We start from the raw sequence: 27,811 nt of genomic DNA on the forward strand, positions 1-27,811 counted from the left end.
CGCCGCCCGGGCCGCCCGCGGTCGCCGGCCGCCGCGCCGCCCCGGTCGTGCCTCGGCCTCGCCTCCTCTCCACTGTCCCAGCCTCCTCCCCCCGCTCCGGTCACCTCCGGCGACGAACTCCGGTGGAGATCCGGCCGCCTCGGGTTGCGTGCCGTGAAACCCTAGATCCAGATCTGGGAGGTTCTTTTTTTCCTAAATCCTTGAAATTTCAGTCCATGTGCACATGTTCGCGGCTCCGTAACTTTGCATCTGTAGCTCCAATTCATGCATATAGCATATCAAAATGTTCATCTCAGAGAGTACATCATTTCATTTCATAGCACCATTTTTATTTGAGCTCATCTTGAAGCCCGAAATGCTGTTAGAAGAGGGCTACTTGAGTTAATTGTCAGATCTGCTACTCTGTTTAGCACTTTTGTCATTTTTGCCATGATTATTGTGTGCATGATATGCCCGTGAGTTCTACATACGTTTTGTTAAGGGTTTTGTCATCTTTCCAGAGGTGCAACCCATGTATTTTTAGGATGTGTGTGGTGTCTAGTGCTAGCTTGCAAAGTGGTGCACTTGCTAATTCTGTTTTCAAGGACTTGGCAATTTCACTAAGTCCTGGAGCTGTTTATCTCATGATGCCATATGTTGTTGTTTCCTAGTGATCCGTGCCTCTTTTGAGGATGATCAATAAGGGAGTTTTGTTAATATTGTAGTGCTCTATCCATCCATGTCTTTGTTTGCAATTATGGAGCACCCTAGCTTGAGTCAATCGAGCTCTACTTTTGCTACATTGTGAATCTGGGCAGATTGTCAACTTGTTTGCTATTCTGTCGGTGATATTGTAGTTGATCCGTGCATGCTATGCTATAGTTCTTGCCCTGTCTAGCTTGCATTTTGTTCCTTCTTGATGTATGTATTCTTTTCTTGCCATGACTTGTACCGTAGTGAGTGCATGGAGCTCGTAAACATGCCTACTTGAGTTATATTTCAGCATGTGTCAGTTTTCACTAAGTCTGAAAACTGATTATGTTTTTGCTATGTTCACATGCTTGCAATTGTATTTTCTGATCCCTTTTGGCTCAAGGTCACTAAGGGACTTTTGTTAAGCTCTTTGAGTATCTCCATGCCATGCTTTACTTTGCCATGTTCATGTCCTGTAGCATGTAGTTTTGTCGCTCCGAAGAGGGCTACCTGATCTGAAATTCCAGACAAGTGTTGATTTCACTAAGTCTGAGATATGTTTGTCATATGCATTTTTGCCATGCTTGTTTGAACCTGTTAGTGGATGAATTGGCCGTAGCTTAGTGCTAGACTTTTATTAAGCATCCTGTGTGCATCCCTGCCATGTATTTTGTTGTCATGTTTGAGTGCTGTAGCATGTTCATTTCTTTGCATTTAGATGCCTACTTGCTGTAAATCGCAGACCGGTGTCATTTTTGAATCGATTGCCCTTTCCAAACCGTAACTCCGATTCTGGCGTTCTTTATATCGTTTTCAAGCGATTTCATCTCATCTTTCCAGTGGAACACTTGGATTTCCAAGTTGAGGCCAGGTTCATGCATTTTCTGTCATATCTTGCATTTTGCATCCCGCATCGCATCCCGCATAGCATATCATCTTTGCATTGTGTTGTTTGAGTTTGCACGTGGTTGATTGTGTCCTTGTTGCTTGTTTGTCTTGTTTGAGTAGAGCCGGGAGATGAGTTTGCTAACAAGGAGCCCGTTGAATTTGCTTTCGAGGATCCAGTCAACTCTGACAACTGTGCAGGCAAGATGATCATACCCTCGAAATCACTACTATCTTTGCTATGCTAGTTTGCTCGCTCGTTTGCTATGCCATTGCTACGATGCCTACCACTTGCTTTCAAGCCTCCCAAATTGCCATTTCAAACCTCTAACCCACCATGTCCTAGCAAACCGTTGATTGGCTATGTTACCGCTTTGCTCAGCCCCTCTTATAGCGTTGCTAGTTGCAGGTGAAGATTGGAGGCCGTTCCTTGTTGGAACATTTATTTACTTGTTTGGGATATCATTATATTGCTATGTTATCTTAATGCTTCTATATACTTGGTAAAGGGTGGAAGGCTCGGCCTCTCGCCTAGTGTTTTGTTCCACTCTTGCCGCCCTAGTTTCCGTCATATCGGTGTTATGTTCCCGGATTTTGCGTTCCTTACGCGGTTGGGTTATAATGGGAACCCCTTGATAGTTCGCCTTGATTAAAGCTTTTCCAGCAGTGCCCAACATTGGTCTTACCATTCGCCACCTAGCCTTTTCTTTCCCTTGGGTTCTGCAGACTCAAGGGTCATCTTATTTTAACCCCCCCGGGCCAGTGCTCCTCTGAGTGTTGGTCCCACCGAGCGATGTACGGGGCTACCAGGGGCAACTCTGGGCTGGCCTACCCGACCTCTGGCTCATCTGAGTGTGCCCTAAGAAAGAGATATGTGCAGCTCCTATCGGGATTTGTCGGCACATTCGGGCGGTGTTGCTGGTCTTGTTTTAACTTGTCGAAGTGTCTTGAATTACCGAGATACCGAGTCTGATCGGAACGTCTTGGGAGGAGGTCTATTCCTTCATTGACCGTGAGAGCTTGTCATGGGCTAAGTTGGGACTCCCCTGCAGGGATTGAACTTTCGAAAGTCGTGCCCGCGGTTATGGGCAGATGGGAATTTGTTAATGTCCGGTTGTAGATAACTTGAACCTTAACTTAATTAAAATGAATCAACTGAGTGTGTTACCGTGATGGCCTCTTCTCGGCGGAGTCCGGGAAGTGGACACGGTGTTGGAGTAATATTTGCGCAGGTTGCTCTCTAGTTTCTCGCTCGCGCTTTGCCTCCTCTTCTCGCTCTCTTTTGCGGATAAGTTAGCCACCATACTTGCTAGTCGCTTGCTGCAGCTCCACCTATATTTTACCTTGCCTTACCTACAAGCTTAAATATTCTTGATCGCAAGGGTGCGAGATTGCTGAGTCCCTGTGGCTCACAGATTACTATTACACCAGATGCAGGGCCTGATGATTCCACTCCAGGAGACGCGAATGAGCTCACGTGGGAGTTCGACGAAGACTCTCAACGTTACTATGTTTCCTTTCCCGATGATCAGTAGTGGTGCCCAGTTGGGGGTGAACGGGACCATTGTCGCAAGTTGGGTTCTCTTTTATTTTGGCATTGTAGTCGGGCCATGAGTGTTTGGATGATGTAATGTTATTTATGTACTTGATTGACGTGGCGAGTGTAAGCCAACTATGTTATCCCCTTTATTATTTATATTACATGGGATGTTGTGAAGATTGCCTAACTTGCGACATATGCCTTCAATGCGATTATGTCTCGTGCCTCGACACGTGGGAGCTATAGTCGCATCGAGGGTGTTACAATACTGCTTGCATTAGAGTAGTGTAGCATGTTACTGCTTTCCATTAATCCTATCCTGATGCATAGCCTGTCCTTGCTACTAATGTTGTTACCTTTACTTGCAATCCTAATGCTTAGTATAGGATGCTAGTTTATCATCAGTGGCCCTACATTCTTGTCCATCTACCATGCTATACTATCGGGCCGTGATCACTCGGGAGGTGATCACGGGTATATACCATATACTTTATGCATGATACATGTGGTGACTAAAGTCGGGTCGGCTCGTGGAGCACCCGCGAGTGATTCACGGATTGGGGGCTGAAAGGACCTTTGTCCCAATGGCCCTCTGTGTGGATATTTGTGGCGAAGCGACAGGGCAGGTCAAGACCACCTAGGAGAGAGGTGGGCCTGGCTCTGGTCGGCGTTCACGGTTATTTCAAGATAACATGTTTAACGAGATCTTGGTATTTGATCTGAGTCTGGCCACTAGCCTATACGCACTAACCATCTACGCGGGGACAGTTATGGGCACTCGACGTCGTGGTATCAGCCGAAGCCTTCGTGATGTCAGCGACTGAGCAGCGCGCGCCGGATTGGACTGGAACGCCTGCTAGGCTAGGTCTGCTTCCGGCCACCCTCGCAACGTGTAGGTGTGCAATGGGCGATGGGCCCAGACCCCTGCGCCATAGGATTTAGACCGGCGTGCTGACCTCTCTGTTGTGCCTAGGTAGGGCTGCGACGTGTTGATCTTCCGAGGCCGGGCATGACCCAGGAAAGTGTGTCCGGCCAAATGGGATCGAGCGTGTTGGGTTATGTGGTGCACCCCTGCAGGGAAGTTAATCTATTCGAATAGCCATGATCTTCGGTAATAGGACGACTTGGAGTTCTACCTTGACCTTATGACAACTAGAACCGGATACTTAATAAAACACACCCTTCCAAGTGCCAGATACAACCCGGTGGTCGCTCTCTAACAGGGCGACGAGGAAAGGATCATCGGTTAGGATTATGCTATGCGATGTTACTTGGTGAACTTACCTTCTACTCTCTTCTCCTGCTGCAAGATGGAGGTTACCAGAAGTGTAGTCTTCGAAAGGCCTAGCTATCCCCCCTTATTCCGGCATTCTGCAGTTCAGTCCACATATGATACCCTTACTCCATTTGATACCAATGCATACATATGTAGTGTAGCTCCTTGCTTGCGAGTACTTTGGATGAGTACTTGCGGTTGCTTTACTCCCCCTTTTCCCCCTTACTATACCCGATTGCTGCGACCAGACGTTGGATCCCAGGAGACATACGCCACCATCGACGACGACTACTACTACTCGGGAGGTGCCTACTACTACGTGCAGCCCGCTGACGACGACCAGGAGTAATTTAGGAGGATCCCAGGCAGGAGGCCTGCGCCTCTTTCGATCTGTATCCCAATTTGTGCTTGCCTTCTGTAACGCGCTCGATGCGGCTATATCACCCACATGTCGAAGCATGACTTAGAGGAATAACCGCATTGAAAGCAATGTCGCAAGTGAGGCAATCTTCACACTACCCATGTAATACATAATGGAAAAGATACATAGTTGGCTGACACTCGCCACTTCACACAATACATGAATATAACATTACATTCATCCAAATACACTCAAGGTCCAACTATGGAACCAAAATAAAAGAAGACTATCCCAAATGCTACACAGATCCCCGATCGTCCCAACTGGTCTCCACTACTGATCAACTGGAAATGGAATAACATAACGAACACGATCTTCATCGAGCTCCTCCTTGAGCTCGGTTAAGTCACCTGCATGATATCATCGGCACCTGCAAACTGGGTTTTGAAGTATCTGTGAGTCATGGGGACTCAGCAATCTCACACCCTCGCGATCAAGACTATTTAAGCTTATAGGTAGGGTAAAAGGTATGAGGTGGAGCGTCAGCAAGCGACTAGCATATATGATGGCTAACATACGCAAATGAGAGCGAGAAGAGAAGGCAAAGCACGTTCGAGAAACTATGATCAAGAAGTGATCCTAGAACAACCTATGTCAAACATAACTCCAACACCGTGTTCACTTCCCGGACTCCGCCGAGAAGAGACCATCACGGTTACACACGCGGTTGATGCATTTTAATTAAGGTCAACTTCAGGTTTTCTACAACCGGACGTTAACAAATTCCCATATGCCCATAACCGCGGGCACGGCTTTCGAAAGTTCAAATCCCTGCAGGGGTGTCCCAACTTAGCCCATCACAAGCTCTCACGGTCAATGAATGATATTCCTTCTCCCAAGACAATCCGATCAAACTCGGCATCCCGGTTATAATACATCCTCGACAATGGTAAAACAAGTCCAGCAAGACCGCCCGATGCACCGAATTCCTGATAGGATCTGCACATATCTCGTTCTCAGGGCAACACCGGATGAACACTATGTATAGCTAAAACCAGCCCTCAAGTTTCCCCGAGGTGGCGCCGCAAGTGGCTCTGTTTCGGACCAACACTTAGACAAGCACTGGTCTAGGGGGGAGGTTAAAATAAAGATGACCTTTGGGCTGGCCTAACCCAAGGGAAAATAGCCTAGGTGGCGAATGGTAAAACCAAGGTTGGGCCTTGCTGGAGGAGTTTTATTCAAAGTGAACTGTCAAGGGGTTCCCATTATAACCCAACCATGTAAGGAACGCAATCCGGGAACATAACACCGATATGACGGAAAACTAGGGCGGCAAGAGTGGAACAAAACACCAGGCATAAGGCCGAGCCTTCCACCCTTTACCAAGTATATAGATGCATTAATTAACTAAGAGATATTGTGATATCCCAACAAAATATCCATGTTCCAACAAGGAACAAACTCCAATCTTCACCTGGAACTAGCAACGCTATAAAAGGGGCTGAGCAAAGCGGTAACATAGCCAAGCAACGGTTTGCTAGGACAAGGTGGATTAGAGGCTTGGCTTAATAATATGGGAGGCATGATAAACAAATGGTAGGTATCACGGCATAGGCATAGCAAAAGAGTGAGCAACTAGCAAGCAAAGATAGAAGTGATTTCGAGGGTATGGTCATCTTGCCTAAGATCCAGCAAGGAAGAAGAACGAGTCCATGAAGAAGACAAATAGACATAGTCGAACGGATCCTCACAAACACGACGTTATTGGAACCAACCCGAAGAAGCAACACTGGAAAGAAGCAAACAACATAATAAACAACCATCACATAACATGGCATGATGCACAATCAAGTATGATGCATGTCCGGTTTAAATGTGCATGGCAAAGCAAAGTGCACAAACAACACTACAAATTAAGTGGAGATCAATATGCAACTCCGTTGCATATTGATGAAACACCACATTCAGGTTATTTAGTTGGTCTCGTTTATGTACCCGACAATAATAAATGTTGATTAACATGGCAAGAGGGAGAAGCAAAGTAAAACTACCTATCTAGTCAAGTTTAAATGAGGCCAGAAGCAACGAACAACAATTCCGGTAAATCCCCATATGCATATATTAGGTTTGTTACTGATCTTGCCTAAACACAAATTTAGAGTTATTAAACATGCAAGAAAAGTGCACCATGTTAAACTAGGCATTTTTCCACCCCATTTACATATAAAGTTTATTAAATTCTGAGTTACGGTTATTTAGTTATGAATTAAAGCATTTTAACATGACATAGGAGCAAATTTAATCAGACAACATTTTAAACATTTCAAACATAGATGAAAGTTGGATATTATTAAACTAGATGAAATTCTAAGCAAGTTTCATATATAAAGTTTTTCCATGTGATGCATAGTTTGTGAGTTATTAAATGTATGAACATGAGGGTCTTTTCTGCAAAAGTGCTCTCTCTGGGATATTTGGGAAATCCTCCTGAACTGAAAAAAACATAACGGGCTGAAAGTTGAACTGGCCCAACAGGCACAAAGTGCTGGAGGGGGTGCTGCTCACCCATGGGCCTCTTGGGCCGGCGGATCTGGGCTGGGGCGTGGTCAACACACAGTGAGCGTGGCTGTGCTCGATCGTTTGAAGCAGGGGCATGGCCGCCCTGGTTCATTGTTGCCAGCGAGGTCGATGGCCGGCGTGGGATCGAGGGCATTGGGGGAAGGCACAGCTCCGGCGAGCAGGGGCCGGAGACGGCACAACGGAGCGGCTTGCGGAGGTGCTGGGACTTCAATCGAGGCAGGCAGTCGGCGTAGCTGCTCCTGTCATTCAACGCGGGGATACAGGGGAGCGGCCACAGGATGACTTGGCACGATGGATCGTCGGTGGTCTTCGGCGAGGGCACCGGTGGCCGGGGACGGGGTCCAGCCGGCGGGATCCGGCCGGAACGGACAAGGGCAGCGAAGACACGGATCCGGGCAATCGAAGCCGTAGGAACTTGATCCCGGCGACGACAGAGCTTCCGCAAGCAGCCATGGCATCTCCCACTGGTTCCCTATACAGAGAGACAGAGAGGGTGAGGCGAGAGAGACGAGAGATCTCTTGAGAGAGAGAGAGTGAAGCGTGAGGGAGGGAGAGAGAAACGACAGTGAAGAAGAAGAACGAGAGAAAGGAAGGAGGTAGAGAAGCTTCGGCAAGTACAGTGAGTGAAGAAAAGGGAGCAGGTGCTGGGACCTCCGATGGTTGCTGCTGCTTGTGATGGCACCCGAGGCAAGCCCCTCAAGCACGAGCAGGTGGGAGGAGGAGGAAGCTGCAGGCTTCGGTGGTGGGCTGGCGAGGAGATTGAGGGAGATCGGGTGAGGCGCTGGTTGGGGGCGTTTTGGATCGAGGAAGATCCCGAGGTGGGAGATGAGTGCGGCAGCGGCAGGGACAAACTTCCTAGATTTTAGGGTTGGGCTAAAGTTTGGTCCGGTGAATATATAGCAGGTGGACTAGGCTTAGGGGCTACCTCGTCCCTCCAATCGTAATCGGACGGTCGCGGATAAATAGGCTAGGAACTCCCAATTAACAAAACGGAGATGTTTTGTAGACGTTAGGGGATGATCCGGTTCCAACGGTGATGACTGCCCGAGTCGGGTCCGGGACAGCTTTCGGACGTGCGCGGGAGGAGGTCCGCGGACTGATGAGAGAGGTTAGGTAGGGCCTGACGGTAGGTAGACTGAAAAGACTGTCTCGATCTGAGAGAAGAGAAGAGAGAGAGAGAGACCCATCAGCGGTTTCCGAAGACCGAAAACGTCCGACGTTTGATTGACTATATTGTCGCTATAGTTAATCGTTTGGGCGTCAAACGAACTCCGAATGCGAGGAAACTTGACAGGCGGTCTATCTACACTATAATAAGACCGCACGCCAAATTTCAACCCAATCCGAGAACATTTTCCAGCCACTTATATAATACTATTTCGGACATGGCGTGGGCGCGTGCAAGTGTGGTTGGACTCAGAATGGACAACGGACGGAACTGGGGGAACCCGGACGGATGTAGGTTTTGAAAACATGATGATGCAATGCACATGATGACATGACAAGATGCAGCACGCAAGCAAATGACATGGCAACAATAGCGAATAACAGGAAGACACCTGGCACATCGGTCTCGGGGCGTCACAACACTCCACCACTATGAGAGGATCTCGTCCCGAGATCTAGAATGGCACCGGAGGGAAAACGGAAGAGAAAGAGAAGAGGTAAAACTAAGTTGCTTCTTTGACCAACGAGTGAAACCAAAGAACCTTGAGAAGTTGAACAAATTGAAAGAAATAATGTAATGAAGATGAATGAAGTTGAAAACACTCCGTTAGGAAAGAGGAACAATGAAGAACAACTTCGGGCAGCACTCCGATTGAAAAGAAAAGTAATTGAATAAGAACTTGATAAGATGAGAAGACACTTGATGAAATCACAACATACAGCCTCCAGAACTATTGAATGAATGGAACAAGGGGTAAGAAAGATCTTAGACAGCACTCTTGTTGAAAAGAGATGCAAGGCTTGATAAGACGAAAAGAACTTGAGCAAAAGGGCACAACACTCCGGTTAAATGGATAGGCATGAAAAGAACAAGGTCCTAACCAGAACAAGAAGAAGGATTGAAGAGAGCAACAACACAATGCCTCCGGAATGAAAGGATAGAAGATAGATAATCGAAATAAAAGAATGGAGAAGAAAAGGCCAACTTCTGCCACAAAAGAGCTTGAGAAGGTATCCTTAGGAGAAGGGTCGAACGGAGTTGTTGGAAAACCAGCAACGAAAAGGATAAGCTTGATATGGACTATTAGGAGACATCTCAAAATTATGAGGTGACAACTTGCCACTCATGAAAAAGATTTGATTGGATTGATATCAACAAGGGAACAAGAAACTTATTTCACTGGAGGATAAATGAAGAACTTGGGTCATTTATGAGCACCATAGATAGCAACAGTCCTTAGGGAAGTCTTTAGGTGAAATATAACCCAAGATAATTCCAATGAAGAGATTGATGGATTTAAAATATCTCATTCTTAACAACATGTGAATCATGAAACATGAGCTCATGTTATCAAGAATGACATAATGCCACCTCCAATGATACGTAAGAAAAAATTACACTCCGGATTACAAGATGAAGAATGCTTGAGCTCCTCTGAAAAGAATCTCAATGAACACTTCGAAAAGGAATTAAATCCTTGCAGAACCCTCATGTAGAACCTTCATGAAGAACTCCGTTAAACAAAAGAATGATCAAACGTAAGGAAAAAGAAATGGAAAACACAAGGTGAATCCTTGTACCGATTTAGATGAATCTCCATGGTGAAATAATTGAAAAAGGTTGGAACTCTGGGAAAAGAAAATATGAAACAATTGAAATCAGGAATTGATAAGATGAACCACTCTGGAAAGCAGGACTTGAATTTACTCAATGAAACAAGAATAAGAATTACATTATGCTTATCCTTCACCAATTTAAATTGATGACAAGCAACGGATTTTGCATACTACTTATTCTCGTTGAAAAGGATTAAGATAGATATAGCACCAACTTGATAAAGTCTTCAACGAACCACCGGTAGGATTGAAACAACGAATGAATTGATATGAAAAGAAGGAAGAGAAATCTTGAACGAACACCGTAAGAATTGGAAATGAATGAAGAAAAGATAAGGAAAACACCGGGAAGAATTATGAAATGAACGAAGGTGCTTGAGGGAATTTAGATACAGGTGAAACGAATAGAACATGAACCGATTAGAGAATATTTGAATGATGCACTGGTAAGATATGGAGGACAATAGTTGAAAGCTGAGAATGAATAAATGTTCTGAGATGATGGGCTCCGTGAAATCAAACTGAAAAGACTCCTGAATTGCTCCGGATGGGTGAAAAGAATTGTCACAATTGAAAACAATTATGAGAGGATATCATGAAGCTAGAACCAGGAATCTTTGATAGATCGAAACAAGATTCAAGGGAACAACTCTTCTTAGGTCTTCAAAATCCGAGAATGACGGTGAGAAACACCACCAATAATTGTAGAGGCACTCCGGAATTAGAATTGGAAAGGTTGAACCAACGATGAAAATAATTTGAAAGATCTTGGAGAAAGACATGTGACTGATGACAAAACATTCTTACGTCAATCTTTGAAAAAAAAATTGAGGATAGCTCCGGGAAAATAAGAAGAGTCAGGTAAGATCCTGGGAAAGACCTGTGGGTTAGGGCCCACTCAAAAGAAACACTTTTGAACGATCGCTTGAAAAGAGAGATTCCGCCGGTTCATTTAAATGGCTTGAATTCGATAACAACCTCGAAATAGGTTGAACGGATCTTGAATGACAAGACTAGCCTTTTGAGATATCTTGAGCACTTCAGAACAATTGAATAGCGAGAAAAGAACGAATATGAGGAGCACCGGCAAGATAAAGGTATTTGAAACAAGGAAAAGGGATATGATCAACACCAAAGCTTGAATTGGTTCCACCGGAGAAGAAAAAGAGCAAATGATGATGAACTTGAGGCTCCGTTAGGATCTTCCTGAGAATCACTGGATAAGAATATTGACGGAAAAGAATGGAGAGACTTTGCATCAATAGGATGTATACTTGATTAAGAAATCTGAGTCCTTGAAGAAACAAAGGGGGGTGGGTGGGCGGAAAAACAAAAAGCAATTTGGGACGGATGAAACAAACACCGTCGAGAAGACTTAGAAGTGATCTTGCGGATGGGGAGAAAGATGGGATCATCTCGAAGAGAAGCGCACCGGTTGGAAAAAAAGATTGACATGACAATCTCGATTATCAAGAAGGATTGTTATTCACATCGGAGTATGAGAACACCGGTTAGGAAAGGTATGGAATCAACATTTGACTTTGAAGCAACTCGAATACCACAACTCAAAACAAAACAAAGGATTAGCTTGTAGAATAAGCCAGAACAAACATATGATAGAGATTTCGTCCGAAGTTTTCGTGGTGGGGCCTACATCGGAGTATGAGATCTTTGTGGCAAAGCGATAGGGCAGGTTGAGACCACCTAGGAGAGAGGTCGGCCTGGCCCTAGTCGGCGTTCGCGGTTATTTCAAGATAACACGCTTAACGAGATCTTGGTATTTGATCTGAGTCTGGCCACTGGCCTATACGCACTAACAATCTACGCGGGGACAGTTATGGGCACTCGACGTCGTGGTATCAGCCGAAGCCTTCGTGATGTGAGCGACTGAGCGGCGCGCGCCGGATTGGACTGGAATGCCTTCTAGGCTAGGTCTGCTTCTGGCCTCCCTCGCAACATGCAAGTGTGCAATGGGCGATGGGCCCAGACCCCTGCACCATAGGATTTAGACCGGTGTGATGACCTCTCTGTTGTGCCTAGGTAGGGCTGCGACATGTTGATCTTCCGAGGCCGGGCATGACCCAGGAAAGTGAGTCCGGCCAAATGGGATCGAGCGTGTTGGGTCATGTGGTGCACCCCTGCAGGGAAGTTAATCTATTCGAATAGCCATGATCTTCGGTAACATGACGACTTGGAGTTGTACCTTGACCTTATGACAACTAGAATCGGATACTTAATAAAACACACCCTTCCAAGTGCCAGATACAACCCGGTGGTCGCTCTCTAACAGGGCGACGAGGAGAGGATCATCGGTTAGGATTATGCTATGCGATGTTACTTGGTGAACTTACCTTCTACTCTCTTCTCCTGCTGCAAGATGGAGGTTACCAGAAGTGTAGTCTTCGAAAGGCCTAGCTATCCCCCTCTTATTTCGGCATTCTGCAGTTCAATCCACATATGATACCCTTACTCCATTTGATACCATGCATACATATGTAGTGTAGCTCCTTGCTTGTGAGTACTTTGGATGAGTACTCACGGTTGCTTTACTCCCCCTTTTCCCCCTTCCTATACCCGATTGCTGCGACCAGACGTTGGAGCCCAGGAGCCAGACGCCACCGTCGACGACGACTACTACTACTCGGGAGGTGCCTACTACTACGTGCAGCCCGCTGACGACGACCATGAGTAGTTTAGGAGGATCCCAGGAAGGAGGCCTGCGCCTCTTTCGATTTGTATCCCAGTTTGTGCTAGCCTTCTTAAGGAAAACTTGTTTAACTTATGTCTGTACTCAGATATTGTTGCTTCCGCTGACTCATCTATGATCGAGCTCTTGTATTCGAGCCCTTGAGGCCCCTGGCTTGTAATATGATGCTTTTATGACTTATTTTATTTGTAGAGTTGTGTTGTGATATCTTCCCGTGAGTCCCTGATCTTGATCGTACACGTTTGCGTGTATGATTAGTGTACGGTCAAATCGGGGGTGTCACAGGGAGGGCCCCTTTGCGTGCAAGTTTTCTGTACATAGGACAGGACCTGCGAGGACAATAACCTTATATATAAAAAGAAATTACTTTAGGTTTCGCACGACTTAGCTTTTCTGTCGTTGCACGGGCGTCCACCGCATCTGTAGGTGGTGCCGCCAAGCTTGATCGTCTTCTTCCTTGGAACGATGGCCACGATGAAGCCGCTGCTCTGATCGGACCAGATTCTCACAACTGTGCGCCCCCTACCTGGCGAGCCAAAGATGTCAGGGGAAATCGACACCTATGGGATCACTGGGATCCCTTCTACAGTTGGCGGGCACGGGGTTGTGGAAAGAGCGGGTCTAACAGGAAGCACATGGATCGTTTACCCAGGTTCGGGCCGTGAGGATGCGTAAAACCCTAGTCCTGCTTTGGTGGATGTATTGAGAGTGTTCTTGTGTTCTTGTGTAGAGGCCGCTCATCGCCACACAGGTGCCCGCCCAGCTGGTTGAGCTAGCAGCTACTTGGGGACGGTGGTGGAGCTTTGGTGGACGCGGGCCTGGCTGTGGCCCTGCTGGTGCCCTCGGCAAGGGTCTTGCCGGGCCCCCGGCAAGGGTCTTGCCATGGAGTGGTGGTCGTCCCCGGCAAGGATCTCGCCGGGGGTCATCGTCTTCTGGTCCTCATCTAATCTTGCGTGTTTATGATCTTGCAAAAGTTGTGCATGTCACCACGGAGGTTCCTCCCAAGCCTTGGTTCCAATGTAGTCATTGGCAGTGTTTGGAACTCCTGGGCTCAAGGGTGGCTCGCTCCTCTGGTGTTGGGCAAGTTGCCCCGGCAAGGCTCTTGCCAGGGCCGCGGAGGTCGCCCCAGCAAGGGTCTTGCCGGGGGAGTCCTCCTTGCCCCTTTGTTCTTCAGTGATTCTGGCCTTGGCATTGCTTGGTTTGTCTTATGCTTCGGTTTCCCTCCTCTACCTTGCTTAGTGTGGTCGTGGGCGCGGCTCCGACTGCCCGTGCACAAGTTAAGGGGTGCAAACGGAGAGCCCCTACTTTTGTACACCGACAGTGGTCTTATGTTGTACTATGGGTTGGATTTCCACGATCTAGCCCCAAACTCTTTCCTTCACATCTCGGTGTTTATCGTCATGTGTGAAGTACTCCTCTGCATCCCTCCACACTTCAGCCTCTGGCTCAAAGTCTTCAATGTAAAGCCGAAGGTGGTCAACAAGCAGCATGCGGAGCGCGGCGGTGCAATGATAAGCAAGCTCCCCAATACCATGTGGCCAAAGGGAGCCTTTGTGGAATCCATAAGGGCATGGCAACAAGAGTAGTTTTATATCATCGAACCCCGTGGCACCATGTGGGAAGCCATTCCCGAATTCAGATCCGGTCCGCCTATGCGGCTCGCATCGTGGATCAACAAGGGCCTGGACTAGGAGTCCACTGATGAGGTACTGGTGCTGCTGCAGCGCATCAAGAACATAAAGGACAAAGGCACCGATCTCTCCAACGTGATCCAGGTGATGCTCTGTCATTGATGCCTCCCCTGCCAGCGCCGGAAGACCTGTATGTGGGAATTCAATCCAGAGGGCCCTCGAACTCTGCAACATTTCTTTGGCTCAACACACGAAGGGATCTAGAAGTTACTCTTCAAGGCCCGGGGAAAGAGGTGGCCTAGGAAGATCGAAGGCATCGGGATCAACATCGCGCATCCTACTTCTTCGTTAAGCATTCTGTTTCTGAACATAACCTGAATCCTTCAATGAAAGGGGTATGCTAAGTTTGAATTCCTTATTCAGGGCTGGACAGCCAAGGCGGAGCGAATAAGGTGTTCGGCTCCTCTGCACGAAAACCCAGCAAATCCTTTATTAACGAGAATACTGGTCCCGGTGCCATACCAGATGCCGGTGAAGAAGGACACGGATAAGAGAGAGGGGGGCACTTCGGACGCAGTGTCCGGAGAGGCTGAAGCCCAAACCTCTCACGAGGGCAACGATGGCGACGATGAGGAGATGGAGGAAGTAGAAGATCCTCCCCGCAAGGGTAAGAAAAGGGCAGCCTTCGAAGACCTGGAGGCCGAAGCATCCAAGGGGAACAAGATCATCCTCTCCGATGACTCAAAATCAGACGTGGAGGCCATCCCGACGCACCGTCGCCGGCGAAGCCCAAAGCCGACTCGCAAGTAGCTCGGAATTTCTCACATATTGTCCAATCGTTTATGAACAGTGATGATAAATCTAGGTTCTATATTTTCTAGTCCGGCCCGCAGTCTCCCCCAACTATCATCATCCTCGGGGGACCTTCCGTCGGAGATGATGGAGAGCGAATCGCCTCCATTAGCTTCCCCACCGCAGAAGGCGGATGACGCCAAGGTGTCATCGCGTAGGCCCTCCCCGACCCTTGAACAAATGCGGGGGGGGGGGATTTAATGCCGCCGGAAGGTGATACTTCAGCTGCCGGAGGACTGGGGGGTACGGCCCTCATGAAGACCGGCAACGGGGGCCACAGTCAATCCGAGCCCTAGCCGTGTACTGCTCCTGAGACCAATACGGCCCCGAAGTCTAGTGAATGACCCCTGCAGGAGAAAAGGGTGCGGCGACCTCTGCTAATCCGGAGGTGCTGAATACCACGACGGACGCTCTTCAAAGTGCATCTGTCCTAGACGAGCACCGCATCCTGATGGGTGCGGTGTCTAAGAAGATTTAGTCCGCCAAGAGCGGGCTGCACGAAGCCTTCTCCAGCCCGTAGGCTTCGAGGTACGCGATGGAATGTTTTTGATCTTTTGATGAGAAATATGCCTGTATATAGATAGTAGCCCCTGAGACTCTGTTCGGCTTTTTGAAAGAAAAGCGAGCAGATGTAGCGACCCGACCCGAATGGATCAAGTCTCTATGCTTAAGTGTCATCCCTTGATCGGTATGCTGACACACACAGTACTCGAGGATTTATAACAGAGGTAAATCACATGTATAGGTAACATAAAATACTATTACCTCAATCCAAATAGCGAAAGTAACAAGGTTGTGGATTCCCATCAACACCAACGGCAAAGTTGAGTGTAGAAATCGTAACCCTAACGTATCACTTACTCGTCGTAAGAAATCCTACAACATGAGACGTTGCAGCCACAAAGGGTTAGTACATTGAATGTACTGGCAAATTCACACTGTAGAGCAATGATGAATAATGGCTATCACTACATGCATATTTGGCTGGTGGAAAAGCTCTACGGTTATAAGGTTTTTGCGAAAAGCCAATTTTTCCCTACTACAAAGGAATAAATTTTATTTAACTATCATGGTAGTTGTTAAACATTGAGAATGGTTGACAGCATTCTCAATCCCAATTAAGTATCATCATTAAAACCCAACAATATTAATTAAAGTAACCTGATGAGATTCACATGATAATCCATGTACTAGATACTCAAGATGTCCATAACCGGGGACACAACTAACCATGATTAGTTTATACACTCTGCAGAGGTTTGCGCACTTTTCCCCACAAGACTCGATCTCCTCCGTTGGATATCTCGCACTGCATGGTGTTTGAGAAACGGATGACCGAGACATAGTCTTTCAGAAGTGCTAGCACCTTACGATCGGGTAGACCGTACCACCTACATCCCCTACATCTGCTAGTCTACCACTGTAAGAGTTCGCACGTCTTAGTCAACTATGCTAGAGCCCATAATAGCTTGTGGCTGCACACGGAAGTTTCTAGCATGAAAAATCTCATGATCCCTTTGAGCCTGGGTGGCGGTCCATAAAAAAAGGCAATCCTAGTCTACCCAGGTGCCTAGACAGGCAATCCTAGAATAACCAGGTGCCTCAATCCACCGAGATGTGTGTTTAAGTTGCCACCTTAAGTAAACCATTAATTAACAATCTCACATCTGTCATGAATACTCTCAAAACCCAATCCACGTCTACGAGCATAGCATGGCACTATAAGCACAACGTAATAGTAACTCCCAAGGGTTTGATAATAAACAGGTAATAGGTACTACCTCATCAACTACTTCCCAATACCCACATGTTATTAATCCTACTCATGCAATGTTTGAGGGTTGTAACTAATGCATAAAAACTGGGTATGAAAAGGGATATGATCAAAGTGTGAACTTGCCTGCAATGTTGATGAAGATGATTCGCACTCAAAAATCTTGCTAGATCTACTCGTCACACTCCGGTCAATCTATCGTAAGCAAGCAATAGTAACCATACATAAGCAATCACTCAAAAGATCAGAAAGATCGAAGAAGTCGATTCGGAAAACATCAAAACCAAGCAAATAACTCTTGCAACGTAAAACATTTCTAACAGTACCAAAATTATATGGATTTGGCCTTATCAGAAAGTTTAGGTCAAGAGCTTCGATTTGCAAAAAGAATCAACTCAAACGGAGCTACGAAACTCAAGTTATGATCAAACGAAGTTTGAATTCAAATCTGATCTAATTGAAATTTTAAACTTTTCAAAAACATGTTTAAGTTGTTTATCCGGATATAGGGGATCATAACGAAGATGTGGGCGTTGGTTTCGTTGAATTTGGACTAACGAGTAAAAAGTTATGACCATTTGAAGAACAGGGACTAATTTGTAAAGAAATCGTGACAGATAGGTCCCTGGCCGAAATTAAAAGAAAATAAAAATTACTAAATAGCGAACGTTCGCTACAGAACTTTATATGACGAAAACGTTCGCTGCAAAGACTAAAACAATGAACGTTCACTACTTAACTAGGTTATTAAGAAAAACCGGTTTTAATCAAAAGAACCGAATCGAACCGGGCAACGGTTTTATCGGTCGGGGCGGTTTTTCTTAGAAAACCAGCGGCGGCGGTTAACTCCGGCGACAGCGAGGCGAGGCGGCACGGTAGTTCCCGTGAGGCGACAACAGCGGCAGGAGGCGGCACGGGGCGAGAGGCGGCGGGGTTGCGGCGCGGCAGTGGCGGCGCGGCGGCGCAGCAGACGACCGGCGGAGGCGGCGCGGCCTTAGCAGCAGCGGCGGCGGCTTATCTGGCAGCAGCGGCGGCGCAACGGGGGACGAGGAGCGGCGGCTTCGGGGGAAACGGAAGTGGCGCGGTCCCGGGGCGCCATTTATAGAAGGCAGGCGACGCGGTGGCGTGGAGTGCAAGGTGAGGCGGCGGCGGCGGCGGTGTCGGGCAGGAGGCGGAGACCTGCCCGAGCTCGGGGACGGCGGTGCGGGCGCGTTGGGACGCTACTGAGCTGGGCCGGCTGGCCTGGCGCGGGGAGAGATAGAGCAATGCTGGGCTTCGGCCTGGCACTGTTCAAAGAGTTTTAAAAAAAAACATTTTTCACAGACAACAAAAATAACAAAAACAAAAAATAAACAAAAATATTATATAGGCATATAATATATCTAAATTTTCAGAAAAAGATTCTCTACGACATGAACATTTTTATAATGCCAAATAAAATCCACCCAAATTCAGATAAATCAAAGAATGCTACTGGTGTATTAAAATCCAATAAAAAATCATTTTAAAAAATACCAAAATGATTTCAAATTATTTTTTCTCCAATTTTCTAATGTAGGGAATCATTTTACCCTAATTTCTATATATTTTATTTTTGGAGAAAAATAATTTGATTAAAACCCAAATAACTCCAAATTTAAAATAAATTCAAAAGAACTTTGAATTTAATTCTTTGAAACTCCCAACTCATATTTCATATAATTTGAAGAAGTCATTTTATCTTCTCTCGTGAAAATCATTGAGTTGCATAAAGTTTCAGAATTGGAAATATTCTCAAATGAAATTCAAATATTTTCAACACCCCTTGTCATTTAATTAAATGGAAGAAGTCATGTCATCTTCTCTCCTGGGTTTCGTGATGAAAAAGTATTTGAATTCACGGAGAGCATAAAGGCAAAAATGAAAGTTTGGGAAAGTCCTTTTATTCCCTCTCATTTAACTTTCAAAAAGTTACGAATTTCACTCACTTTCAGTTAATCAATCAAATAGTCAATCAAATCTATCTATTTATTATAACATTCCAAAATTTAGAATTTTGGGATGTTACAAACCTACCACCCTTAAAATGAATCTCGTCCTCGAGATTCGGAGAGGCTAGCAAGAAAAGGTTAGGGTTTGGGGGTCTCCTCAAAATCCATCGATCATCTCCTGGGTCTCGGGTGCTACCACCCTTAGAAACATTGTTACGGTCCCATCAATACTCATATACTCCATCCTTATTCTTGACAGGGCCGATCTCCTCAGATCTTCAGGATAATTCCTTATCTGGGCTCTTTCGGTAGCGGCATAACCTTTTCCTCAATTCTTCTGTACTTTCATCCTGGTAAGGTTATTCCGAGACTGGGTCTTCTTAGCTGACGGGTCTGGCGCCAATACTAATCAACTATCGATATCTCATGGTGGTCCACAATTTATGGTTTCTCCTGCATGAAATGGGTCTGGTCGATCCTCACCGTATAACCTACGGTTGCAAAATTGCCTTGTACAAGGGAAAAATTCCTATACCATTCTAAGGCTTAAAAAGGGTTTTGATCATCGTCTCTCTTCTATAGGTAAGTCACTCAGATTTACTATCCCATATAGCAAGGTGAATAATAAGAGTAAGTCCGTATGGTGATCAATCCATCCCGCACCCAAATCATTACCCTGTATATGCTTTAGTGAATCTCACATTCTAACACTCGGTCATCCTCACAAGCATTGCAGAATTTCTCTTGTCAACGAACCAAGTTCGGATAAATCCATAGATTCTGCAAGCCAAACAACCATCTATCATTCCTTCACAACTCTCAGGTTTTGCGTAACTCCTATAAGATTGTCTATTGATAAGGGCATATCCTCTTCCAGGGTTTTTCCTTCAGCAACAGTGTGCTTGCTTCTTGGCAGGTCCTGGGGCCTGTGGGTTATGGCCCATCTGATCACTTGTAGTCCTTGAACTTATCATCGGGCAACAGATCATTATTCCAACTTCCAACTTCCTAGTATTCTTTAAATCCATCCAATTGTACTGTCTTTCTTCCTTCTATTGGCACCAAACTAGGACATGATTACTCAGACTCATCATGGAATTTCCCTTGATCCATATCTCCAACATCATACCTCCTATATATCCAATAGTAATTTATCTCTTCATCTTCGTGGGATATCCCACATACCGAGATAAAAACTTATACTTATGGAGTCCATATTCCACTTCGTGGAACATCATTTTCCTTTCCAGGGTCAAGCGTCCTTACAGGGGAATATTGGCCATCTCTTCATGACACTTCTTCAACTGGGAAACGTGAAACACATCATGAACTCCTGACAGTCCTTCGGGTGACTCCAACTTGTTGGTCACTTCTCCCATACGCTCCAAAACTCGGTATGGTCCTACAAATCTCGGGGCTAACTGTCCCTTAACTCCAAATCGTTTAACTCCTTGCAGAGGGGTCACACGAAGACATGCTCTGTCTCCAATTTCATAGACTACCTCCTTGCATTTTTAAGTCTGCATAACTCTTCTGCCTGGACTAAGCTACCTTCAGCCTATCTCGAATCAACTTAGCATTCTCTTCTAACTCCTTTGATCACATTTGGTCCAAACAAATGACGGTCTCCAACTTCATCCCACATACTCTTGGGGTATCACACATATCGAGACAAAACTCGTATTCATTTTGTCCGAAATCCACTCAGTGGAGTATCCTTATCTTTTCCAGGGGTCAAGGGTTCTTACAGGGTACTACCACCCTTAAAATGCACAAATCTTCCATAGACCATATTTCTCATATCCTAAAAATGGTCAAAATCCTTCTTCATAGAGTAACAACTCACAAAACCCAAATCTTTACCAACGATGCTACTTTATTCATTCTCAAGTGATTAAAATCTCTCGCTTTTCCATTACATGTCTCAACTCAACACCTCAATATAAAAGAAAATGTTCTCACTTCTACTACTCCATCTCTTTTGTTGCAAACTCAACTATCTAGCACAAGTTTCCTTCTCCTTGGGGCATTCTCTGGCAAAGTGCCCTGCTCCATTACAACTAAAACATATTACTTCTAACAAGTATCGAGGTTTCCTTTTTGGGCAATTATTGAGGTAGTGCCCTGACTCCTTGCACCTATAACAGCTGATATGACTCAGGTCCTTCCTGGAATCCAATCTGCTTCTCTTCCTGGACCCTTCCATGCCAATCATGGCTTCTATTTCTTGTGGGTCATATTCTAATTCCACTGTCGGGAATTCTACTAGATCCCCATTCATACAATTCTGGGAGATGTGTCCTTCTCCACATGAATAGCATGACTTGGTGCCGGGTTTAATTGGTTCTTCTTTGGGCGTGTCCTCCACCACTTCCTTCATCACAGTTTCTTCTAAAATTTCCATGAGGTATCCTTTCATTACTTCTTTCTTCTGCTGGATGGTTCATTGTACCATGGGGTAAATGTGACAGTGAGCAGGATAGTGGGTAGTCCCTTCACACAAGAAACAAGTAATCTGCGTAGTTGGGCATTCTTCAACTGGATGAATTCCTTCACAATTAGGGCATTCATCCTTGTGTTCTTTATGGGTGTGTCCTATTTCTCCACAAATCTTGCATGCACAAGGTTTCTTCATATCCTTTCCATAAGGCTTCAACTTCTGGGACACAAGCCAAGACTTTGGCAAAGTTAACTTAAATTCTTTCCAAGTGGTTATTCCTTGCCATCCATTGAGGGTTTGGTACATTCTCCACCAAGTAGAAGCACCTCTTTCAAAGCACTGAAGAGCATGCTGGGTCATATGATGTCCAACTATAGGGTTATTCTCCATGTGATCATCCATGTTTTGAATCCATTGATCTGTCTCCAACTGACTCATCGGTCCAGAAAATACAAGCTCATCTCCATTCATCCTCTATTGGGTCCATGTGGGTTTGGGGTAAGATAAGAGAGATAGAGAGGGATACACACAATACAAACAAAAGTTTTGAAAAGACGGATTCTATTTGTGGCTGTCGGAAAAACATCAAACAAATGACAGCTCACAAACGTCGCATGTAACGTAGCCATATAACAGGGGTTGGGTCTTCTAAAGGTTAATAAATCTTCAACGTCTCCAAACTTTTCAAGCCTTGTTCTTGCCTCCAATAGCTTCTTCCGATCATGCTTGTCTTTCTCAAATCCTTTTGCCAGATTATTTCTGTTGTCGCAAAGTCTATCATGACGTCCTTTAATATTTCTGGAGTTGCATTCCAAACTTCTGGGTTTCAACATCCTTCACATGAACCATGGTCATACTGTCCTTCAGTTCCTGACAAATCTCCGGTATCTCGAGGTTGTAGCTCCTCTAGCTTGGCTACTTTCAGCTTTTGGTTCTTGAGTTCTTCACGAAATGCTTCCTTGTCTAATACGGCTTCATGGATCTCCACCTTAAACTTCTTGATGTACTTCTCCAGATCCTGGTGATACACCGGCTAAGGTTAAAACTTCATCTTACTAATAGGTGCTCCATCAGCCTTGTTCCATCAAATCCATTCTGAAGAAATGCATCCTTAACTCAGCACGGTGACAATAGCATCAGCAGGCGATGACATCACGGATAACCGTGTTTCTGCTCTTGTCATTACCATGAGCTCTCATTCCATAGTTGATATCTCCTGCCTTAGGGTTTTCTTTGACAAAACTTTGAGTTCTCATGCTCCTTGTTTCAGTCTTTCTCTGATACACCTTGATCTCGGGTATTGACAACTTCCATAGTCTACCAAGTTCCATAAGGGTAGCCTTCCTAAGTCATACAAATCTGGGAATTCTTTAGAGCCTTCAAATTCTACTTGTCTTCGGTCTTTAACCGTTGTAGTTTCCATTATTCAGATGCACGGAAAATAACCTTCATTCCAAAGTGGTCTTAGTTGTCCGATATCTTGTACTTCCTGGAGTGGTCTCATCAGTCGAATCTTCGTTTGGTCAAAAGGGGAAAGGGGTATGATCTCACTAAAGGGAATTTTTGAATAAGCTCAGAAGAGAAGAGAGGAAAAGATCTTTTTGAAAATGAATTTGTAGAGAAAAATCTTTCCTATGGGCTTGCCAATTTCTAGGGTCACGTCCTATAGTCAACATGTGCTCTGATACCATCTTGTAGCGACCCGACCCGAATGGATCAAGTCTCTGTGCTTAAGTGGCATCCCTTGATCGGTATGCTGACACACACAGTACTCGAGGATTTATAACAGAGGTAAATCACATGTATAAGTAACATAAAATACTATTACCTCAATCCAAATAGTGGAAATAACAAGGTTGTGGATTCCCATCAACACCAACGGCAAAGTTGAGTGTAGAAATCGTAACCCTAACGTATCACTTACTCGTCGTAAGAAATCCTGCAACATGAGACGTTGCAGCCACAAAGGGTCAGTACATTGAATGTACTGGCAAATTCACACTGTAGAGCAATGATGAATAATGGCTATCACTACATGCATATTTGGCTGGTGGAAAAGCTCTACTGTTATAAGGTTTTTGCGAAAAGCCAATTTTTCCCTACTATAAAGGAATAAATTTTATTTAACTATCATGGTAGTTGTTAAACATTGAGAATGGTTGACAGCATTCTCAATCCCAATTAAGTATCATCATTAAAACCCAACAATATTAATTAAAGTAACCTGATGAGATTCACATGATAATCCAAGTACTAGATACTCAAGATGTCCATAACCGGGGACACAGCTAACCATGATTAGTTTATACACTCTGCAGAGGTTTGCGCACTTTGCCCCACAAGACTCGATCTCCTCCGTTGGATATCTCGCACTGCATGGTGTTTGAGAAACGGATGACCGAGACATAGTCTTTCAGAAGTGCTAGCACCTTACGATCGGGTAGACCGTACCACCTACATCCCCTACATCTGCTAGTCTACCACTGTAAGAGTTCACACGTCTTAGTCAACTATGCTAGAGCCCATAATAGCTTGTGGCTGCACACGGAAGTTTCTAGCATGAAAAATCTCATGATTCCTTTGAGCCTGGGTGGCGGTCCATAAAAAAAGGCAATCCTGGTCTACCCAGGTGCCTAGACAGGCAATCCTAGAATAAACAGGTGCCTCAATCCACCGAGATGTGTGTTTAAGTTGCCACCTTAAGTAAACCATTAATTAACAATCTCACATCTATCATGAATACTCTCAAAACCCAATCCACGTCTACGAGCATAGCATGGCACTATAAGCATAACGTAATAGTAACTCCCAAGGGTTTGATAATAAACAGGTAATAGGTACTACCTCATCAACTACTTCCCAATACCCACATGTTATTAATCCTACTCATGCAATGTTTGAGGGTTGTAACTAATGCATAAAAACTGGGTATGAAAAGGGATATGATCAAAGTGTGAACTTGCCTGCAATGTTGATGAAGATGATTCACACTCAAAAATCTTGCTAGATCTACTCGTCACACTCCGGTCAATCTATCGTAAGCAAGCAATAGTAACCATACATAAGCAATCACTCAAAAGATCAGAAAGATCGAAGAAGTCGATTCGGAAAACATCAAAACCAAGCAAATAACTCTTGCAACATAAAACAATTTCTAACAGTACCAAAATTATATGGATTTGGCCTTATCAGAAAGTTTAGGTCAAGAGCTTCGATTTGCAAAAAGAATCAACTCAAACAGAGCTACGAAACTCAAGTTATGATCAAACGAAGTTTGAATTCAAATCTGATCTAATTGAAATTTTAAACTTTTCAAAATCATGTTTAAGTTGTTTATCCGGATAGAGGGGATCATAACAAAGATGTGGGCGTTGGTTTTGTTGAATTTGGACTAACGAGTAAAAAGTTATGACCGTTTGAAGAACAGGGACTAATTTGTAAAGAAATCATCACAGATAGGTCTCTGGCCGAAATTAAAAGAAAATAAAAATTACTAAATAGCGAACGTTCGCTACAGAGGTTTATATGATGAAAACGTTCGCTGCGAAGACTAAAACAATGAACGTTCACTACTTAACTAGGTTATTAAGAAAACCGGTTTTAATCAAAAGAACCGAATCGAACCGGGCAACGGTTTTACCGGTCGGGCCGGGTTTTCTTAGAAAACCGGCGGCGGCGGCGGTTAACTCTGGCGACAGCGAGGCAAGGCGGCGCGGTGGTTCTGGTGAGGCGACAGCAGCGGCAGGAGGCGGCGCGGGGCGAGAGGCGGCGGGGCTGCGGTGCGACAGTGGCGGCGCGGCGTATCTGGCAGCGGCGGCGGCGCAACGGGGGACGAGGAGCGGCGGCTTCGGGGGAAACGGAAGTGGCACGGTCCCGGGGCGCCATTTATAGAAGGGAGGCGAGGCGGTGGCGTGGAGTGCAAGGCGGGGCGGCGGCGGACTCCGCGGAGTTCACGGCGGCGGCGACGGTGTCGGGTAGGAGGCGGAGACCTGCCCGAGCTCCGGGACGGCGGTGCGGGCGCGTTGGACCACTGCTGGGCTGGGCCAGTTGGTCTGGCGCGGGGAGAGAGAGAGCAGTGCTGGGCTTCGGCCTGGCACTGTTCGAAGAGTTTTTTTTAAAAAACATTTTTCACAGACAACAAAAATAACAAAAACTAAAAAATAAACTAAAATATTATATAGACATATAATATATCTAAATTTTCAGAAAAAGCTTCTCTACGACATGAACATTTTTATAATGCCAAATAAAATCCAGCCAATTTCAGATAAATCAAAGAATGCTACTGGTCTATTAAAATCCAATAAAAAATCATTTTAAAAAATACTAAAATGATTTCAAATTAATTTTTCTCCAATTTTCTAATGTAGGGAATCATTTTACCCTAATTTTTATATATTTTATTTTTTGGAGAAAAATAATTTGCTTAAAACCCAAATAACTCCAAATTGAAAATAAATTCAAAAGAACATTGAATTTAATTCTTTGAAACTCCCAACTTATATTTCATATAATTTGAAGAAGTCATTTTATCTTCTCTCGTGAAAATCATTGAGTTGCATGAAGCTTCAGAACTGGAAATATTCTCAAATGAAATTCAAGTATTTTCAACACCCCTTGTCATTTAATTAAATGGAAGAAGTCATGTCATCTTCTCTCCAGAGTTTCGTGATGAAAAAGTATTTGAATTCACGGAGAGCATAAAGGCAAAAATGAAAGTTTGGGAAAGTCCTTTTATTCCCTCTCATTTAACTTTCAAAAAGTTACGAATTTCACTCACTTTCAGTCAATCAATCAAACAGTCAATCAAATCTATCTATTTATTATAACATTCCAAAATTTAGAATTTTGGGATGTTACAACAGAGGATCAATAATCAGTTGTCAGGTGGTAACATGCTATTTTATTTGAAAATAGGCCTCTCTGTTAGTGGCGACTGCCCAGTCAGCAGAGATTTCCAAACTCAAACGAAAACTTTATGATGAGTGGGAACCTACAATAAAAATTAAAATTAAAGATCAAGAGTTCTATGCTTTGTGTGATTTGGGTGCTAGTGTTTCCACGATTCCAAAGACTCTGTGTGATTTGATAGGTTTCCGTGATTTTGATGATTGCTCTTTAAACTTGCACCTTGCGGATTCCACTATTAAGAAACCTATGGGAATAATTAATGATGTTCTTATTGTTGAAAATATGAATTATGTTCCCGTAGATTTTATTGTTCTTGATAAACATTGCAATCCTTCATGTCCTATTATTCTTGGTAGACCTTTCCTTAGAACGATTGGTGCAATTATTGATATGAAGGAAGTGAATATTAGATTCCAATTTCCATTAAGGAAAGGCATGGAACACTTCCCTAGAAACAAAATACAATTACCTTATGAATCTATTATGAGAGCCACTTATGGATTGCCAACTAAAGATGGCAATACCTAGATCTATCTACGCTTTTATGCCTAGCTAGGGGCGTTAAACGATAGGGCTTGTTGGGAGGCAACCCAATTTTATTTTTATTCCTTGATTTTTGCTCCTGTTTAGTAATAAATAATTTATCTAGCCTCTGTTTTGGTTGTGTTTTTTGTGTTTAATTAGTGTTTGTGCCAAGTAGAACCATTGGGAAGACTTGGGGAAAGTCTTTTCAATCTTGCTGTAAAAAACAGAAACTTTAGCGCTCACGAGAACTGCTGCCATTTTTATTTGGAATGTGCTATTTAGATAATTATTTTTGAAGATAATTAATAGATAAATTCCTCACTTCCAGCAATTTATTTTATAATTTTTAGGGTTCCAGAACTTGCGTTAGCTACAGATTACTACAGACTGTTCTGTTTTTGACTGATTCTGTTTTTCGTGTGTTGTTTGCTTATTTTGATGAATCTATGGCTAGTAAAATAGTTTATAAACTATAGAAGAGTTGTAATACAGTAGGTTTAACACCAATATAAATAAAGAACGAGTTCATTACAGTACCTTGACGTGGTGTTTTGTTTTCTTTCGCTAACGGAGCTCACTAGATTTTCTACTTTAAGTTTTGTGTTGTGAAGTTTTCAAGTTTTGGGTAAAAGATTTGATGGATTATGGAACAAGGAGTGGAAAGAGCCTAATCTTCGGGATGCCCAAGGCACCCCAATATAATATAAGGATACGTAAAAGCCAAAGCTTGGAGATTCCCCGGAAGGCATCCCCTCTTGCGTCTACTTCCATCGGTAACTTTACTTGGAGCTATATTTTTATTCACCACATGATATGTGTTTTGCTTGGAGCATCTTGAATTGTCTGAATCTTTGATTTTTAGTTTACCACAATCATCCTTGTTGTACACACCTTTTGAGAGAG

The sequence above is a fragment of the Triticum dicoccoides genome, chromosome 4A (genome assembly GCF_002162155.2).
Source record: "Triticum dicoccoides isolate Atlit2015 ecotype Zavitan chromosome 4A, WEW_v2.0, whole genome shotgun sequence".
NCBI lineage: Eukaryota > Viridiplantae > Streptophyta > Magnoliopsida > Poales > Poaceae > Triticum > Triticum dicoccoides.